The sequence below is a fragment of the Tetrao urogallus genome, assembly GCF_951394365.1.
Source record: "Tetrao urogallus genome assembly, chromosome: 13".
NCBI lineage: Eukaryota > Metazoa > Chordata > Aves > Galliformes > Phasianidae > Tetrao > Tetrao urogallus.
The window spans coordinates 8,912,313-8,934,584 of record NC_136826.1 but is presented as its reverse complement, the minus strand read 5'-3'; positions in this window follow the sequence as shown (position 1 = coordinate 8,934,584).

The following is a 22,272-nucleotide window of genomic DNA, read 5'->3' as shown; positions in this document are numbered from 1 at the left end:
GTTCTCCTAAAGATCAGACTTTTGATAGCCTTACACATTACAGTATCATTAACATGAAAGAAGGACTGGAAAAATCTTTCCTTTTTTTTTTTTTTCCAGTTAATAATGATTTCTATCTTATTTTAAAGAAAAGTCTTATCAAACCATGTTACACCCAACAAATTCCTGTTCTGGCTAAGACACATGACATTGTATAGCAGCAAATTTAAGTGCTGTGACCAATCTTCAGCAAGAAGTGCCTGGAACTGGCAGCAGTTCAGCACTCAGACCATGGTCCAATTTACAGCTTTGGCAACAACTTGCAGGACATTCTCCAAATCCTTACTACTGTTTCTGAGAGAAAGTACCTCTTAGCAAAGAGTGATCCTGGATGCCAGATACCTCACTTCCAGAACAAAAACAAATCACAAACTGCTTTCAGTGCACTAATGGTCATTGAAAAATAGCTTCTTCAAGGTAATATTTCCAAAAATCTTTACTGGCTGTACTGAAGATGTCAGTTCCTTGCATAATCCTTTTTCACCAACAGCACAGAGAACCACTGCCATTAGTTAGCAGCCACTTTACTGCTCAGTAGCGTATATAGCAAACTTTAGAAAACTTGCAGTCTGTTACTTGCTGACACCTTTAAAAATACGTGGGATATTGTCCTTGACATTTTTTTTTGCCGTGGTTTACAATTTTCTTGCTGTCAGGAATGACTTCAAACAAGTTGTTAAAACCACTCAGCAATAACCTTGCTGATAAACTCAATATCCAAAAGCAAGTTCCTGAGTTTGATATTACAGCGTGGAAGAAGGAACTGTCTTCCATTTCCTGGCCTCAGCCTACATACACTTATGAGTCCAACAAAATGGCACGAACTGCACAAGTGCCTCTAGGAGCCTTCCTCTGAGTATCACGTACAAACCAATCTAATTCTTTTGACAGGTCTAAATTTATGGTCATACTGCTACTCTGCAGTAACTCAGCCCATTCTTCCGTCATTTATAAGCATCTCTATTTTCCTTCATGAAGTATTAGTACTCCTCATCTTCTAGCCTAGACAAGAGTGATCCATAAACAAATTCTTCCAGGAATCCCATTAAAGCAAAGTGAAAAAATAAGTGAAATTTATCATTGCCTGGGTCTCAGCAATTGATTCCCTTCATAGTGTCTGGTATGATGCATATTTTAGATTTTGGGAGAATAATAATTTTGATGACATACCAATGTTTTAATAGTTGCTTAACAATGGACAAACTGCTTGTTTGCACTGAAGCTGAGGGGTTTGATAGGAGAAAATGATTTTTAAGCAGTGATCCATTAACACTCTCAGTTTTCACCTACCTTTTGTCTTGCTACAAGCTACCATATACAGACTTTTCTCTTAAATTATAAGCCCAGCAGCCTCCATAAAAAGATCACAGAGATATTGATCTGACGTTAATCTTAAGAGTGATTCCTCATCTCTGCATTTCTCTCCCTGCAAGAAGCTATAAGATAATTGCCTATAAGGCCTTGAGATTCTTTTGTTTTGGTTTGGTTTTTTAACTCTGGACTTAGGTATCACTGCATACTGAGGTTGTTGAATAGCTTCAGTTCTCTTTTGTTTTCAGTTTATTTTTACTATATCTACAGGTGTTTTCACTAGCTTGTAATTACTAGTCTTGTATCTACCACCTAAGGTGAACCTTTGAACCTCTTTCTGCTTGGACCCTTTAAACAATAATTATTTGAATTATCAACTTCAGAAAGAGTAAATGCCTTCTGTAAGGACAAGGTCCAAGAAGAGGTGAAATAAAAAACATCCCTTCAAAATTGTACTCCATTTTAAAATGTTTCTTGTTCTAAATGCATCTCTTGAGGAACCAGAAGAGGATGGAGGAAAGTGAAATGCAGACAGGAGATGCATATGATGAAACCAGAAAGTCTTTGAATAAAAGAGTGGGAAAGTAAACTAAGGTAAAGTGTAACTTAAAGATGTAACATTCTGGTGATTATATGGTCATTGCAACAAGAAAAGTGAGAAATTGTAACTGGTAGGTTTGAAATGAAAGTAGGATTAGTGTAACAAATTGAAAATGCAAATAAAATAGTAATTTCATAACTGCAAGATACACGAGTATAACCTTTACAGAGTAATACATGGCATTTACAATGATTTGCAGGCATAAAAAAAGAACAGATGTAGTTATCCCTCTTTTACTTTTTTCACAATTACTTAAGGTGAAGTGCAGGAAGTTCAACAGGAATTCTAACAGTGATTATAGGTAGTTATGTAGTGCTGCTGTGAATCTTCCTCTTTTGCACAAGCAAATGAGTAAAATACTACTTTTTCCAGGTCGTTTGTGTGTTCTGACGGGCTTCTCACTTAGTTTTAAGTTGCAATAATTAGATACATTTGGAAAGTTAATGCAGGTGAATCCTGATGTTCTTGTCAATTAAAGATTTGAAATACGCGTTTCTATGCCAAACTAAGTTACAAAGCAAGTTTGATAGACAGAGCTATAAGAATAGAAGCTAGGTTTCTGTACCTACTGAAACAACATCTCAAAGAACAAACTTGAGATATTTGGAATATGAATGTGGTTACTAAAGGATTCACACTCAGCAGTGAGAATTTCTTTTTAGTTTGGAGATAAGCTATTTGAGAATGTATAATAAAATGGTCAGAACACAAAGTACTTAAAGAAAATCAGAGGGGCGAGGTGCCTGGCACTATTAATCACCATAATACCTGACCTTTTTTCAGAAGTAATGGAGACCCCCTGGAAAGCTGCAGCTTTGTTTAAACAACAGGAAACAAATTTCTAAGTTGCAGTGAATCTGTGACAAATTATGATTATTCCACATTCACCCACCTTCCCAACCCTTTTTCTGGGCCTCAATGCAGGGCTTAGCTGCTTATCTATCAGACATTCCAAGCTAATGTCTCAACTTATGCTTGTCCCCAGTGGTGATTTAACCTACAACCCTTAACTACAGGTCAACATAGACAAGCGTGCCGGAGGTCAGCTCTGTAGCAAAGCCAGCAGCATTTGATTGGGGCAAAGAGATAGTAATGAAAACAAACATCATTGCAGAGATTCATCAGTTGTCTGTCAAAGGATTAGAAGTCAATATGGTTTGATTTCACTGCTCTTAGTGGCGGGCAACTATGATTTATTTCCCTATGCTTAGATTTTCCTCTGATTAAAGCTTCCAACATTTACATGTATTTTCCTGTTAAGTCACATAATTCTCACCCAAATTATCCTCTTTCAACTTCATGCAACATGAAGAAAAAATACACACAAGGCAGAAAACCTCAGGGATCTCAGAATTTCAGCTGCAGTTTCTGTGAATTCAAAAAAGACTTGGCAGTGTAGCAAATATTGATAACCGCAATGCTAATTTAATGCAGATGATAGGGATTATGTTGCATATCTAATTCATGGGTGTTTTTTGAATATGCATACACCCATACGTTATTATTTATCAATACAATTGAAAATATTGCTTCACTGTAAGTTGCTGAAGATTGCTGTAATAAGAACAAAAATGTAGAGTCTCAAAATTATTCAGTATGATTTAATATACTGTACAGAACAGTTTGCAAACAGGATTCTGAAACAAATTCTTGACTGCTGCTAGATCCTGCAGATCCGTTTCAACATCATCGCAAAACCCAAAATATTACCTTGAGGAAAAGCAAACAACTTTTGAACAGTTCCACTCTCTGGCCTAACACAAAACAACCCTGTTTTCATTATGCCCTTGCTATTGCTGCCCTAGAATGAGAGCAAGCATACAGCACTTTATATTGTTACAACATCTAGGTATTTCATTTTTATTAATTGTGCTTTATTAATATCTGCAGAAATAGCCAACAAACAAAGAATCTTAGAAGATCTTTTATGGAAAAAAGTCATACAAAGTTCCCAAGAAAATATGACAGAGATGCCATTGAAATGTTGAAACAACCTATTTCTGTTTCCTTAAGTGAAACGATCTTCATACTGCATCGATTAATACATACACATTCTCAGGGAAAATATTTACATAGCATACACATAGGTTAAATTCATCTATTGCAGAAGATATGTTAAAGTCAAATTGGTTAGAAGTAGATTCTTGAAGAGAAGTTCTGCATTTGTCCTGACTCAGCCTCTGGAAAAAATCATCAGTCATTTTTGTCATCCTCTGGGCTGGGAAGTGAGCAACTTAAGGAGGAAGAGACAAACATACAGCAGAAAACTCTAGTAAAAATTCGTTCAATTAAATCAGTAAATCTCCCAACAGCATGAAAGAGAACAAGAGTGCTTTAGTGGTCAGGAGTTAATCTAGAAAATCTGCCATCTAATCAATGTGAAGTTGCCTACTGAGAAACATCTACTGTTTTGAGCTGCTAAAATATCTTGTTTGTGCACTCTGCCATTTGCCAGAACTTTCAAAAGATTACATTTTCAGGGCAAGGCACTGGGTAAAAAGTAGAGCTCTTATTTTCATACAAAAACTTCTGGGAACTCAGAGCATCACACAGCTAGAACCCATACTACAAAGGGAATAACAAGCTTATATTTTTGATAGGAACAAGTGAATATTATGTACATCAGAAATGCAGAAATCATTTGGTGGTATCTGTAAAGAGAGGAATGACATGCAGATAAAAGTTGCAGGTGCAATTTCAGTTGCAGAGAGCATGCATTTTTCATATTCAAGTAGAAAAATGAATTTGTTCACACAAGTAGATGCAAGCATGAAAACTTGGCTGGCACTGGCTTAGTTGCATTGCTATGCTAACATTAACAGAAACCTTGCTGGAAGCTTCAGAGTATAAGAATAACTAATGTGTGGGGAGACACTTCTGGGGAAATAAAGAGTAAATAAGGATTTGGATATAAAAAGCACTGAATAAAATCTAACAGCTATTCTTTTATTATACCCTTGCTTTTTCCTGTGTATTTGGTTTAATCATGTTTTGTTATAGTTCTGCTATGTAAATGACTGATCTTCTGGATGCAATTCTGTCTAAAAATAGAGTACTGGACAGGTATGGGTGGATCAATAGTATTTTCCACGTGATATCTTCTGTTTTGAACTATTCCTTTTACCATGAATTCTGATGTTGGAAATACATCCTGCATAGCTCATACTATAAAATACCTGTGGTGAGATTCTTCTTCTCTCTACCATCAACTTCCCGTTCCTACAGAATCTTTTCCTTCAACACAAATTCCCCAGTGGATTCTTTCAGAGGTAGCCAGAGAAACATCAAACATTTTTTTGTGGGTAACTGCAGAATAGACAGTGACCTGACTTAACTCTCTTCAGACTACAAATACGCCTGTGTGGCTCGGACCTTCTGTGACAAAAACATGGGAAGTACATACAATACAACAGAAGCTGGCTGTCAGCTGGATGCTATTTCCAACATGCACAGGAATGTACACCAAGAGTAAAGTCGCAGGTCACACTGTGGATGCTTTTGAAACTGAAGTAATATTCCCCCACGTTTCAGCAGGGGGAGATTGAAGCGTACTCTTTTTGAGATCAAGAGTAAATTGTTTGACTTGAATGGGAGCAAGGTACAACACAAACTATTTTATTTACTTTCACCTCATGTACGTGTTAAAAATAACAGATATATTTGAGGGAAAGGAGAAGAAAGGCAAACTAGGTGTTTTTTTCTCCTTTTTCTGCTAATCTGTATCGTGCATCTACATTACAGATATAACAGTCAAAAGCTTTTTTTTTTTTTGTCCTCTTAGAGACTATTTGGCACCGTTAAATTTTTTGGGAAGATTTCATCTTAATGCATGGATCAGATTGATCAATTATGGTATCAAAGACACAGAGGTTATTCTTGATTAGTGAACTTTTAAATCAAAGCTGTGATAGGCAATCTTTATAAATACCAAACAACCTGAGAATATGTATGGAATGTGTGTTGTAACATATTTGCATTTCAAAAAGGATTTTGAAGTACACATTTCTGTGCTATTTACTTTTTATCTGATGTTCTTTTTTCATTTTAATTTAGAAAATCCTGGATCAAACAAAAGTCAATTATAGTCATGAAGTCCTATAAAGCAAAACTGCATCCAAATAAGGTTTATATTTTGTAATCAGTGTCATAAAAACAGAAAATTAATTAATATTAAAAACATAACTTATTTTAGTTATGATAGCAGTTGTGGCATTACATCTTTAAGCCAACTAAATCTTTAAGACTAGAAGTTGAGAACTCAGCTTCACTTCTAAGAAAGCCATCATGGGATTGCTAACAGGTATTTTTACCTGTATTTACGATACTTAGCAAAACTTACCCATGCAGAAACTTTCTCTTCAGACTACAGTAAATAAATCTGAACTGCATCAGGCTGCATTCATACCAGCCGGGGCACAATCTCATCCATTTAACTTCAGCACTGGTAGACTTGGTCTCTGGGCACTAGGCATCCTACAAAGAGACTGTGATTGCGAGAGACACTAACATGCTCGTGGAAAACTGCAAGAAACCACGATCAGTAAGGGATATCTTTAGGTGAAGTCTAAACATATGTATTTTTCATAATTAATAAATCTAATGCAAAACGGTTTACCAAGAAGTTGGCCAGGTCTCAGTAAACATTATGTAGTATCAAATCAAGCATGCAGTTCTACCCAATAAGTGCAATGGCTCATTCTCTGATCACCACAGCTCATGCGAGCAACAGCCTCACTGCATGAGTGTCAGCTACTCCATTCCTAAGGAAATCAATCATTAAACCAAGTTAAAAAAAATTCAAAAGCTAGACAAAAAAATTACCGTAAGAGAGGTAAATTGAGGCAAGAACGCTTCTGAAATCATTTGGTGGAAGCAGGACACAATTTGCTTCTCTTTTTGAGCTGTTGCATCAAGACTCAGACTTCATTTCTCTATGATAATAACCCCACGTATACTATAAAGGAAAGCTATTTAAATGTTCATTAGTGTTTGAATATCCAAAATAAACCATCAACACTGCTCAATTTTAATATGTAATTGTAAGCTACACTTTTTTAACCAAATTCTATAATAAAACCAGCTAAATATCCAACCAAAGTTCTAGGGAATTCATTATTATTGACAAGATGATTTATTAATAAAAAATACTAATTCAAATGAAATTGAGTGATTTAATTGCTCTATGGAAGTATTCTTTAAAAAAAAAAAAAGAAAGGTAACACCTACTTCCGATAATCATTCTACACCTTACTCTGTTTCTTATAAGCAAAACACAAGGGGAGGAGAAATAATTTTATGGTAGTATTCATACAAAGTAAGGTGATTAATCAGAACATCCTTAAGGGAGGTGAATGAAAATCACTGTAGTGAACAGCACTACCTTGGCAGAAGTAAAAAAGCACACACACAAAACTGTGTGTTGTTATTCAAGAATATTTTGGCCCTGTAGCTCACAAAGAAGCAAATTTTATAAAGTAAAAAGCAAACACTCACTAATCTGTGTGAGTACACGTGAATGCATAGATGTGCTAACATGTTGGTTCTAAAGTATCTCACACTAAACCTTTAGCTAACATTTGTGAGCATCTGTTCAGAGAAGTCTAGATAACGTACCTTAGATTGTGGCCTGCTCTGTTTGATAAAGATTAACTGTTTCCTCCATTCTCCAAACATAAAAAGTCTTAATGTATTTTGGAAAAAAACCTATACATAATTACCATTTTTTTCCAAGAATTGTACAGAAATTGTCTTTTCAAACAGGCAAACTTGTTCTAAACATTATCAGGATTACAGTAAGCATTTAATAAATGAGTTAAAAAGCATCCTCAAGCACTTCCTGAATCAGAACAACTTTAGAAGCAATTTTCACATTCCCAGTAAAGTGATCAGAAGGTGCATGCTCAGATCTGGACAGAACCTTATGAAGATGAGATCAAAGGTGAAAACTATGCCAAGAAGGGACATTTCAAACATTCTAAATAAAGGCAAGGCCATCAATAGGTCTATAACTATATATAAAAAAACTTTTGTATAGCAATAGAATAATTACTGACAATATGGAAGAAAGTGGTTTGCGCACCAAGGACTGTATACCTGAAATTTCTGAGCATAAGTGAGGGCAGTGGAGATGTTTATTCAAAAACATAGCATGCTCAGGATTCAGAAAGATAATGTTTTATTTACAGGTCAATATCATATCAAAGTATTTGTAATAGCATGCATGCAGGTAGAGTGACTGAAGTGGTTTGTCAGCCATGTGCTACGAGTGGTCGTTTGCTACTGCACAGCATTCATCAAGTGACCCTAACAGGCTCCTTGGTCCTGAAATAATCTGTGCGTAATTACGTGCACATAAAATACAGTTCTGCCCTAAGCACTACAGCTGAAGAATTACTAAGTGAGCACAGGAAGATCCTTTTCATACTGCCAACATCAACCCCATAGGTTAGATGCAGCCAACAGTCCCTAGAGACTCTGGGACAGGACAGCAGTCAGTACAGTTTTGCTAGGGCAGCTAAATGGGGTGGAACCAGCACAGCATTTCCATGGCTTCCCAGCCAGGAACACTTCCTGTAGCAGGAGTGGGGAGATGCAGTCGTTTTGAGCAGGATCACTTTGTTTGCTGTTAACTGCCCTACCATCCCCCTTCCATCAGGCTTGCAAAATGCGTAGCCTCCAATACAACATCACGTCACAGTACAACAAGCACATACAGCATGTGCCTATTAAAATATAGATTATGTTGTGTACATAATATGCAAGTTTCTTGAATGCATCCTACAAAGAAATGTTTCTGATCCAGTAGCCCTCTAAATGTGATTGTAATGCCACACTAGTTTGTTATGCAGTAGGTTCTGCATTTCAGCTGGCAATATGTATTTTTCAAGTCTTCTCACTGAATCCTTTGATTTTCCCTAATAACCTATTGATGAATTGTTGCTCACTCTCTTTCCTGTTTTAGGCAGATCACTTTCCAAAACAGCATATTAAAAATGATTCCTCATGGTTTATTCACATAGTGGGGCAAACTTTGAAGCTACAAAAACTTTATTCTAGTTTAACTCTGGATTATGCAATCCTGATGATGTTCAACTTGCTGCTTTTTATTTTGACAAGACAGTTATTACACAGTAAGACTCACATCTCACCTCTCTGTTCAAGTTCTAGCTACTCTTAATTGTAACTTAATACATTTGTGTGCAATCAGAAAACCCAAGAGAATAAAAGACACAAGAAAGTTGTTACAAACACTGAATCTTCATATATGAAGGTAAAAATCACTACTTGGTGATCTAATGAGCTAGCAGATTATTATGATTTTGTTGAAATTAGATTTCTGAACACTAGATCTAGAAGCCTCGTAACTGCCATTCCATTATCAAAAGAAAGAAGAGAAACATGAAAACTGATCTTAGGGGAGTATTTATAACATTAAAATAAGTCTCTAGAATTGATCTTTTATCTTACAAAGTGAAACCAAAAGCAGGTTTGTTTGATCGTAATAAGCAGTGATGATTACAGCTGCTTCATGGGCTTTTGCTTTGGACTGAACTAACCACCAAGATCTTCCTGCTGCATTTTTTATTGCAGGAGTATTAAAGTTATCTTCAAAAAAAAGGAACCATTTACAGCAGAATCATGGAGCCAGGGTGAGTTACTGGACTGCTTAGTTTGAAAACACTGTAATATGTCCAATTTACATCTGTCCTGATTTGTCTAGTATGAGGAAATACAAACAATTAGGAAAAACAAACATCAACTGATGGAAATACACTACAAAATGCACATGTTTAAGCTGACTTCGCTTTCATGAGTTTGTATTCATAAAATATATCTGAATTTGAAATCTAAATAGAAGCAAAATTGTACTGGTGGGACAGGATCAAAAAATAAAAACATGAAATACTTGAACATGTAACATTAGGTGATTGCTTTTGTTTTTATTTCAAGGGAATACTCTGTGTACAAAAGGTGACAGAGCATTGGCAGCAATGAAAGCACTGCATTTATCAACAAAGACAACCTATCTCAGAGGATATAACCAAGAAAGTTTTCCCACTCAAGTGTTTCCAATAAACTTTACACAGAAGGGATCAGACACATTCATTTCACATGGTCAGTCTACCACCCAATTACATCACTAAATTCTTTCACAGACTCTAAAATTTCTTCTCTCACATTTAACTGTGGACTGATTTGACAGTGACGTTGATGACTGCTTTAAAGTCAGTTTAGAATAAAGAACTAGAATATGCTTCAACATAAGACAAAGAACACTTTAGACAGAAATTCAATGACAAAGAAAAAGCCCTGTTTCTTCCGGCCTGGATCAGTAACTTAAAGGTTATCCTCTTTACAATGGTAAATACCTTCATAATATATTACCTTTATAATTTGTTATAAATTTATGACATATTATAAATTATACAGATACAATTTATAGCAACCTTGCCACTGTAAAGCTAAGAAACAAGAAGAGCAGCATCTAACGTTGATTTACAGGAAGCACAAGACTGAAATTCCGTAACACCAAACTGAATCAAGACCGTTTTATTGACTGCTCAGGGGCACAAATTTTGCCAGAACACATGCAGATTATCAGACTTTTTTCTCTTAGGGCCTCTTTATTCACCAGAATGGTTTCTCTTAACAGTGCGGTAAATGAGATTATTTTCTCATATTAGTATTCCTGTATTCATTTATTATTTTTCTTTACTGATTTTGCTAAACCTCAGTTAAGGATTTCAAAGCTGTTTTTCAGGCAGCTCTTACAGTTCCCTCATTTTTTCTTAATGCTCTGCCACGTACATTGACTTTCCGGAGGAGTTCTGTTTAGTTTTCTCTTGAATTCACAAAGAGTTCAGAAGGAAAAAATGCAGAAAGAGGTATCAATATGCACTTTCACTGCTGCATGGAAAGTGAAACCCCTCTAAAAATGCATCAAAACATCCAAATGTTCTTTCTTTTCAAAAAGGGATAGAATAGGCATCTTGTCACAAAGCAGCTGCTTCCAGCACTGCTTAGAGAAAGTTAAGGTCATGTTCCTTTCACAGATAATAAACAGAGTCCATGCAACTGGAAATGCAGCAGGTGGTTTAATAACACCTTTTGCTACAGTAAGAGTGTGTCTGTATTTCTTCTCAGAAAAGCAATTTTTTTCACACTAATAGATCTAGGCAGAGAAATATGGATTTGTCACAAAAATGTATTGCAGCACTGTAGTCTTTATCACTGAGGTGAAAAAGGGCTTTCATGTTTATTACCACAGTTTCAAAAATGTATTTTAAAAACATAAACACTGCCATTACAGATATTCAATCATGACAAGCACATTATTCATGATGCATGTGATCAGCCACTCATCTGATAATGCTTTATCTACGTTATGACTCTTCAGTATTGACTTTCAAACTTAGAGAAGTGCAGCCATTAACGCTTACTGCAAGGTACAGTCCTGGTTTCCTGGAACTGAAATGCTGAACACGCTTACTGCAACAGCTTTTCTGAAAGCTCCCCACCTGTAACAGAAACTAGCATCTCCTGTAAGGGTCAATATCTTCTCTGCATGTGAAAGTGGACTGGAGGATTAGGAAAGATGTTACACTGCACATATATTGCATGCTAGATTCTCAAAGCCTTCAGCAGCCAGAACTAAATCTGCTTATGTATTTTACAATGATGCTTGCTATTTGTAATAGCATATAGTATATATAGTATAGTATTGTATAGTATTGTATAGTATATATAGTAGTGTATAGTACTGACACCAGAGTTGGGATTCAAGAATAGAGCTTACTGGTTGCATACAAATGGATAGAACAATCAAGAAATTGAATATGTAACTGGATTGTTTTAACTTCACTTTTAGAAATTTAGAATAAAAACATAAAAAGATGCAGAAATTTCAACATCTTGGAACTTCATTTATTTGAAACATTTCTGTAATTTTCTAAAATTTTTTATTGTTAATATCAATGCTTGAAGCAGTATAAAAGAATGTTGGGGTTCTTTCATTATTTTTTTAAAACATCTCATTCAAGAATGCTTTTCATGAAGGTCTATCAAACTTTCTGACAGCAATATGAAGAACAAGATAGAAATAGAAAATTTAAAAAGGAAAATAAAAATCAAAGATACTGAAAAACAAAATAAACAAAATTGTTTTGCATTCACAATTTAACCAATCCATCGCACAAACATTTATCCAGAATTTAGAGATGCTACTGTATCAGCATCAAAAGGCTCCAGATCTTTTGATCCTCAATAAGTAGCTGCTTTCACAATTAGAAATCCTAACTCATGAGCAAGGACAACAATCCTACTGGATCCAGATAGAGAAACATCAGCCTAAGGACCAGTGAAAAAGCACAGCAATCCAGGCAGTTCTTGGGAGATCCAAATACTGCTTCATTCCAGTCAGGTAGAACAAGCTCCACCTAGCACTGGACTGATTAGAGAAGGACTCCCAGAGGACAGTTCACAGAATCACCTGCCAACTCTGTTTTGCCTCAGCAGCAGCAAACTGGACAGTCTCTTGCTCTGGCCTTCCTAGCTACTACCTTCTGCACTAATGTTTGTACAAGTAAAAAATCTACACTTCAACTTCCCTCCTACGACAGGAAATGAGCAGTACAGCTTCATCATTCACTAATGACAGTAAGCCTTACATGGATGAGCAGCAGAGTAGAGAATTTGCAGCTCACTTCTCTACCTAGCTGACACAAGAACAGCATTGCTCTCACTGTGCTATCATAGCTAAAAGTGCAGGGCCCCAAGCATGTGTTTTTACAGAACTACTAATTAGCTGGGGAGGGCTTGCACGTGACTTACTCTGGAAGTGACTTTAGTGGTGGTAAAACTCTCTCTAAACTCATGGGTAAGCAGGGATTCTGGGAGAACGGGTATTTAGCAGCTGGCATATATACATGCAAGACTTGGACCATATTATATTTGCTTCCTCTGTTTATCAAATAAAAAGTAATTATGTATAATATTTGCCTGTGAGAATCTCCGCAAGTTATCAAGAAAGATTCTTGAAGTAATTGAAGTTGGAACCCATAATTGAATTTGAGATGCTTCTTTAATCTGTGATTCTTCGCAAGATGAGGGATATTATCTTTTCAGTATACTTGCTGGATTCAGCACTGTGCATCTATAGTGCACTATTACATTTGAAGCAGCAGATGGTGATGAACATACAGCACTTCTTTAGTCTAATAATAAGTGTATAGAACTTAATGATTTTGGCAAACATTTAACATTTTATTACTAGCAATGTGTTTTGCAATACTCATGTAACGTAGCAATAACAAAGGAAACAAGTGTTGTTCAGAATGTTTACAGTGTGAAGATGCACAAGCTGCTTGAATATTTGTTAGAGGTCTGACAAACATAGACCTATTCCACTTACATTCTAAAAGGTTTACCTGAAAAGCAAATGATGGAACCAAGTGTACTGAAAAGGTCCCTCTTCAAAAAAAAAAAAAAAAAAAAAAAAAAATCAACTTTCACTCCCACAGCAGACTTCTTCAAAAAGCTCCATCTATGATATTCATATATTGAAAGTAAGATGGGGGTGCAATCAAACAACTATCCTAGAGCACCCACTACACCCATAGGAGAGCCAAGAACACCCTTTAAGTTCTCTAATCAAAAGCTATATAAATTAGAGTTTCTAAAAGGTGATGCTAAACAGCCCTTTGATTTTCATTTATTAATGTACACTTTGCACATCCAATACTACTACCATCAAAATGTAGAAGAAAACTTTGTGGATCTACAAAGCCACTACTGGACAGGAATAACTTCATCCTACAAAAAATATGAAATTTAAAGAAATTACCACAAATAATTAAGTTTCTTACTGTAGGTTTTTTTATGTTGATGAGGCCATTGGTGTGCTTCTATATTGAATGCTAAATTGTTCAAGAGAACTTCTGTAATTCAAAAAGCTGTGTAAAAGGCTCCATTGGAAGAAGGTCCCATTAAGCACAGCATTCTCATATTTGGCTCACACTTCCCCTCCAGTAGATGGTGCCAATCTCTAGTCTTCAATCTAGGCATTACAGGAGTCAAATAGAATAGGTTACAGGATGTGTAGCATCTATTTGTATATCCTAACATTTGCAGAACTTTTTTTTTCTTGCTCAGCTAAGGTTTTCTTTTCCTGACTTAATATTTCCACATTTTTCTCCAATCTTTGATCAGTGGAAGTATAGATACTGCAAACTCTGCCTTAAATTCATACAATTTTTTTTCCTGTAAAATATACCAATAATGACTATATTCAAAAGAAGATTACAAGGCTAGTAATGGTAGAGTGAATAGCAGTGGTTTAAAATAATTCTCAGACATGAAATTAAAGAACCATTCAAAGATTCAATACTGTATTCATGGCAAAAGAACATGGAAACAAGCTAGTAATTCATTTCTACAGAAGCTCTCTCCCATTTAAATGCATGTCATTCTTCTAGATAAGAAAAATAAAAAAGTTATTGATATCTTTTCTTCTTAAGCAAAAAAAAAAAAAAAAATCACTCGAATGGTTCACAGCTCCATTTTGTGATTTTTACACTTTCATTGTACCCTTTTAAAGATGAAACATGATGAAGAAAATTTGCTTAGTTCACAGTAAGGCATAAAAGCATAAGGCAGCTTTCACAGAATCATAGATTACTCTAAGCAGGCAGGGACCCACAAGGATCAACTCTCAGCCCCACACAACCACTCAAAATCCAAACCCAGTGTCTAAGAGCATTGTCCAAATGCTCCAGCACTGGGACGTTGTGCACTGCCCTGGGCTGCCCATTCCATGCTCACTGCACTCCATGCAGACCCATTCCCTGACCCCCAGCCCCTCCCACAACACAGCCCCATGCCGTTCCCTCTGGCCCCATTGCTGTCACACAGAGCAGAGCTCAGCACTGCCCTCTGCTCCCTGTGAGAGCTGCAGCTGCCATGAGGGCTCACCCAGCCTCCCATAGGCTGAAGAAACTAACACAAATTATAACCAAGTACTTTAATGATAAACAAGTCGTTTTCTTAGACCCTGTTTTTGATGCTGTGGTTGGATGTGTTTTTCTATATGTTGTCTCCCTGCTGTTACTGCTAGAAGAATACAAAAATGAGCAATGCAAAGAAACGTACCTTGAAGTGCCCCGCGTGGCACTGGGACTATTGGGTCATTTTGTTTGACACACATACATCATGTGCTCATACCAAGTAACTCAAAAAAATTTCAAAAAGCTCTTCAAATTAGACAACTTCCCTGAGCAAGACACCTGCTCTGTTGACAGACAAACATGTCTTATTAGTGGATTCCTGTAGAGATTATTCATAGGAAATATTTACTAATCTGCTTTCCACAAGTGAGCATTTATTCTGAAAAAAGCCCAGTCAGTTCAAAAGAACTCAGGAAGCAACACAAAAAGGCTCCCATAAATATACATATGAATATTATGAGAAGTTTTGTACTATGTACCCCAATCTTATTATTTAAAGAAATGATGTTATTAAATAGTCGTATACTTTGGGGCCGTGGAATGACACAGTAATATTGATGAAGTGGCAATAGTAAAGTGTTTCAGTTGATTTGATTCTCATTTAAATATGTTATGTGATAATGAGTAATTCAAACTTTTTTTTAATTTGACCTAAGAATTAGTAAGCAAAATTAGGAAAAAGTAACTCTTTGGAAAGCACTCATAAATGTATTTTTATGAGTATATTTATGATGTACTTACAAAATGAATGTTCAGAGAAGATTGTACAGAGCTGTTAGCATGCCCCAGCATTTTGCTGTAGGAAGATCTGAGTGACTGAATAGGGTGTGTATATTATGTAGGTCTCTCCAAAAGTAATGCCTCCTATTTATTTCCGTGGAAACTACAACCAATACAAAGAGCAATGGTAGCAATGTTTAATTGGAGTTATCAGCTATAAAACAATTTGCCAACATCAACACCATCATTAGCTGTGCATTTTTACCAGTGACAAACAAGAGCTGATGTCACTCATAAAAATCTGCATCAGCAAAGGTGCCCCACTGTCCCTGCTACCTCCCTGTGCTCACATTCACCATTTGGTCTCCATAAAAGTTCAGCAAATATTGATGAATGGCAAAGGATGCCATTTTTTTTTCTTCACAAAGGAATTTAATCCCACCCTTCCTGCTTCATATGCACTTCCATATCAGATGCCATTCTGTCAGACTGCCCCTCTGCTGCTGTCACAGAGCAACAATTTGTACTGAAATATTGGTGAGAACGTTCAACCTCTATTGCCACATCGTCAGCATCTGCCTCTGATCTTGTGAGCCCACATCATTAAATAGGAGGAATTATTTTCAGAGCAGCCCTCATTTCTCAAACATGAATTGTATAGAAACACATCTGTGAGAAGTAATCAACATTTTATAACCACTAGAAAGTTGAAATCAATTATTAAAATTTTTTCAAGCAGCAAATTATATTTTATCCAGTTACTGCATTTTATTATTTATACAAGCTAATTTTTAATTGCACTGCATGCAATCACTGAGATATTCAAGGTCAGTGGTTTGCTTTATACTTCCTGAAAGAGTATTAAATACAGCACAGCCCAGAGCGTCTTCAGCAAAAGCAAATGTTCAGAAATACAATTATTCTTATCACTTTGAGGGTCCTTGGCTTCTCTTTTCTTTTTTGATCAAAAGCACACGCTAAGAAACTGTAAATACATCTAGGAGTTTCATTACACTGGCTGCTTGGTCATAGTCCCTGGGGTACTCTCATGTCCTCAGTAGAACAAAAACAACTGCCAGTTATATTAAAGTGCAAGTAATGTTTCAATACCCTTTTGTAAACAAAAGAATACAGTGAAGTTTAATACCCAGCTTAGTAACACAAAGATAGTTGGCCCCAGAGGGAAAAAAAACACACAAAGTCAATGACACAGGCTCGGTTCTTGTTTCCTTGGATGCAGTGGCTGCCCTCAAGAAGTCACCTGACCTTGCCTCTATTTCATCATCAAAACAGGAATGTTATTAATACCTTTTGAGATGACAGATAACGCGCAACAGAAGAGAAAAACTTTGCTTTGCTCTTTCTTCCGCATCTTTAAAACATATGATTTGAACCAGTTTCATTTAAATTCTCTAAAAGGAAACAATTTTACCAAAGAGAGGCTTGTGTGCGTCCAGTTTGCAGGACTGGTCCTTAAATTAGTAAAGAAAAGCTGCAAACTGTTCTACTTTAGGCAGCATGATTGTGCAAATGCTGCGCACCGTATTCATCTCATGCAAAGCAGGTGTGTGTATTTAGGACACATGCTCTTCATCTTTAAGGCAATTTGTTTTAAGTAGGTAATTTCATTTTATTCACGTTTATCACTGCCTTCAGTATCAGGAGTTAACAGAACTCTTGTGCTTCAGCTTGCATAGTTGTGATGTGTTCTTGATGAAACCATGTTTTACCCATTTAAATCTGCTGAACTTTGTTAGATGATCAGTGTGTAATGCTGCTGCTTTCTAAGATGGTTTTTTTTCCACATAATAAGTTAAATATTTAATTCACAGCCTAATGTTTTCTTTTTAAATTCACCTACAGAGCAAGTTTAGCCTTCCAAATTATTTTATAAAGCTACTTTTTTGTGCGTACCACCATTAATATACCATAGGAGTAATTTGAAAATATTTGTTTTTCCTAGTGTCATTCTGAAGTGATATTAGCAGATTTTGATTAATAACTAAAAAGCATCATACATATACTTTCAGAAAGTGTAATTTAGGGACTACGCCTATGTACCTCTTTCACCAGGCGTTTCTGGCCATCATCACTGAGATCCTTACTTTGGCCAAGGACAAAGCAGTTCTAGTTTTAATTCCCTTCTCAAAAAAAAAAAAAAAAAAAAAAAAAAAAATAGGAAAAAAGAATATCTCCCAGTAAAATATCTGACATTCTTCTGCTCCTAACTGAGGGCATCTATGTTGGTACAGATTCCCAAAGACGAAAGTGTGTATTAATGCTAAGTTTAACTCTGCCATAGATATTAACACTGCATCGATCTCACAAAGAAATTGAAGTTGTCAACCTATTAAGCAGCTTATACACAATATTTCCAGTAAGAGGAGACCATGCAAGTTTCACAGCACTGTGTATGGAACTCACTTTAGCAGAAGTCCCTTCCAATCCCTGTGATTCTGTGTTCTAAAGGACCCATAAACAGAAAAGAGAAATATCTTAAGCTCAAACATGAAAATTTAATCTAATTTTAGAACACAATTGTGTTACATAAATTACATAAAACAATAAAGCTAAAGAAGAATGGAGCAACTCAACTGTTGAAAACAAAACAAAAGAGAAAACAAAAGAAAAGAGATGCTCACCTTCCCCATAAACATTTTAAGTATCTTTTAAGATACAGAAAGTAAAAATCCAAGAGGAAAGAAGAAAAAAGGTTCTGCCTTTAGGAGGAGCAGGATAATAGAACTTCTATATTGTGAATATAGAAAAGATTCCTTAAGCCAACTTATCTTTGGATGAAGAGGATTTTCAGGTACCATCTGCTAAGTTAGTTAAATTAGTAATACACTTTTAGCTCCTAAAGGGAAGCTTATATGCAGAAAAGAAAAATCTCAGTTTTATCCACCTACATTAATTGGCATGGTAAAAGACACTGCATATAAATCATGAGACAGTGTGCTGAGGATTAGACTCAGAACATACCATATCAACAGCAGTTTCCTAATATTCACTGTGAAGCAAAGGATGCAAACAGGATCCATACTTGGTCCAAATTATAAAGCCTGTTGGTCCCACCCAACAGTTAGCTTTTCAAACCTTGTATTTTTGTGAAAGTTATCAACATTGTCTGTTTTATTTCTTATCTCCTTAGGACAGAATAAATTTGTTGTAACACTACTTACATAGAAATGTTTTATTAGACAAGAACTGCATGGTAGATGGTGGATAGCTATGTGAAATATCACAACTGTGCTCTCTCATTCCTATAGCTTCCAATTACAGTTATCTTGGATTATGATTACCAAAAGACTGTTGAATTAACTATGCATACAAGAATTATGTTCTTCTGTTTTAGTCATCTAAACTTTGATTTCAACAGTTTTGAGAAGATATTTCAGGCACTGTTGACACTTAGAAAGCCTGAGCTTTCTCATTTAATAAGTCACAGTTGGACAACATTCTTGTAGGTCTCTTTCAGCTTGTGATTTTTATAATACATCTGAACTGGAAGACTCAATAATATAAACAAACCACTCATTAAAAACAGGCATATCTTTCATGGTAATGTAAAAGCCAGATATTGATCTAATATCCAAGCATTCCAAAATCTCATTCAAAAAGCAATGCATGAATTCATGAAGAGGCAGATTAATAGCTTGACTTGTATCAGTCAAAAGTAGGCTGTTAGGACACTGCACACTCATAATCCCTTCCTCACAAATATGGAATGTTTGACTTTGAGTTTACCTGCACAGATAAGCTTGCAAGCCTAAAATACATTCAGGCAACAGCTCAGCCTGAACACTGCTGAGCCTATACAGATACAAAGGTGCTGAACATCAATGGCTGTATTATGCAGATGCACTGCTTACAGTATATAAACATTCTCTGCTCACCCTCTTTGTAAACATGAATAACATCTCGTCTCTGTAAGCCTTAAGACTCAACTTCCTGGTAATAAAACTTTCTTTGGATAAGTAATACTTGTCCAACTAATACAGAGGAAGAATAGAACACCCTCTGTAAATAAGCAGATGTTGTTCATTTATGATTTCTCTCCTGCCAAACACTGATTTACTGTAAATTCCCTCCATCTGGCAGGAAGCTAATCTGAATATGAATCAATCTATTCAAAAATAACTTCAGAAATGTTTGGCATTCATAACTTTTTTCCTGTACAATACCATTTTTCAGTTGTTGTTCTCAGACAAGCAAGCTTTTCAAATCCAACCAAGCATGAAATATTTTGAAGGGACTCTGCAACTTATTTTTGTGAATTCTATCACAATAGTACCAACATAAAATTTCTTTTGCAGGCCAGAAACATGTTTTGAGTAAATTAAAGCAGAGTATTCAAAAAATAGAAGAGCTTGAGGGTAGTATTAGCTATCTATATCCAGTGCTTGGAAAATAAAAACAACATAACCTCAAATACTATGTTTAATAGACCTACTTTAAAAATCACATTTTAAAGTGTTAGTTTTATAGTTCTGATCCCTTTTTCTCATATGTTCTCTTTCATCATTGTAGAATAAAATGAAGTGTGTAAGTGCATACACACTTCAGTGGGAGCAGTTTGGGAACTGCATCCAATAATAAAGTATTATAACTAAAACTCACTTGACAGCATTGTGTAAGCATAGCTTACATTTGTGTATATTCAGCAGGAACACCTTGGCTACAAAGTGAGAATAAGTAGATTCCTGCCAAATGGGAAAATAACAGAAGTGAATTTCTACAACCCCCCTTCCTAATTACATGTAAAAATCAGCGTGTCTTTTCCAGCTAACATACTTCAGATAATTAGAAAAGCCAAAACATTTCTTGTTGGAAAGAGCTTAAGTTCAGGGTAAATTACTTCCATTTAGGAAAGCACCTAAGTAAATAGATGTCCTAAATCTCTGCTCAATAATCAATGAAGATTTAATGACTTTTATCAACCTGCCTATACAGGATTTTAGCCTTCCACTCAGAAATGTAATAAAGGTACTAAACATTCTGAATTGTGAAAAGCATGTGCTTAAACAATTAACATTTAAACAAGCTATATTTCAAGTTGAACATCTGCTTAAATATACTATAGTACCAGGATTAAAATGTGAGCACCTAATTGAAAACCCAGGAGGGAGTATATGAAGAGCAAGAGGTGTATTCTTGTGGACTAAAAATTGCATACCACTAGACAGAAGCAGCAACATAAGCAAGAAGAAAAAGGAGTTATGAGCCAAAACGAGTTGTAGAACCCAGATGGGCAACAAAAAGGAAACGCAAATGAAATGAACAGCACTGCTAAAGAGATGCAACATTGTTTGGAAAGAAAATGACCACTATAGGAATAAAGAGACAAAATGAGAGTGGATTTATTGAAGGATGGAAGCACGGGAGATGACTGGCCTTCCATTATCATCTTTCTTTGCCAAGCAACAAGAACACTGCTGCATCTTCAAAAAAAAAAAAAAAAGAGGGATCAGTGTGAAGGTGTGGAGAGAACTGAAGATGGCCTCAAGCATATTTATATATATGTTTTGTATAGAAACAAAACAAAGAGCTTATACACTCCAAGAAGAACAAGCTTTAGAGAATTACGTAAAATATTGCATGCACAGTGGGGGCTGCAGCAGTGGAAACAAGAGCATTCAGGTACCTACTTTGATACCTGGGCAGGAGGTGTTATAGGAAAGGCTGAAAATTTCTCTGTGGTCCCAGTGTTCCTCCCAGACTATGCATTCTCATTTGGAGAAAGATTACCATCACAGGATTACAAAGCAACACTTCCACTCAGATGTCTCCTCTCCCTGTAAGGACAGAGCTGGAGCTCCTGCTGTCCAGAAAGCCCAGCAGTGCAGACAGCCAAAGCCACAGAATACAATTCTCAGGCAGCTGTGAGCACAACCAGCTCAGGTTGGGGCTTTCAAGTTTCAAGGTGAACTTCTCAGGCTAATGAAGCCATTAAATGGTTCTCCTACATTTGCCTATTCTTTTTACTCAGAACAATTCTTTTCCTGACCCGCTCCTGATTTCCAGAAAAAAACAGAGCTTGTGTTTTCCCACTCCAAATACATTTTCATCTTCCTGATCCATGATCAACCCATTTCTGCAGCCTGTTTTGTTAACTGAAATAGAATCAACTAAGATCAGGTTTGGAGAATCTAAGCAACAACAAAAAATCATTATGTAAACTGCAAAATTAACTAGAACCTCTTTCTCATTAGTAACTGCATATAGTTAATAATAAATTATTAAGTTTATATAATAATAAATTATTAAGTTTTAATAATAAGTTAATAAATACACTACCACATCTCTGAAGGACTCTGTAAAGGGGATGCATTTTCATTTATTTCATTGGTGTGATGTACTCACTATTATAAGTTCCTTATAAATTGATATGCTTCTTTCTGCTAGTCAATTAAATGTGTTCTGCTTCTCATAGCATTAATGGTTCAATAAAAATCTTTTAAAGTTTTTCACCTAAAGGTTTTACATACGCAAAATGAATTAATTACTTAATATATTTTCATGTAATTTAAGGCATTACATAACTTTGGATGAAAGTCCAGGGATAAGCTAATTTAAATTGTGAGCTGTATCATAATTCAA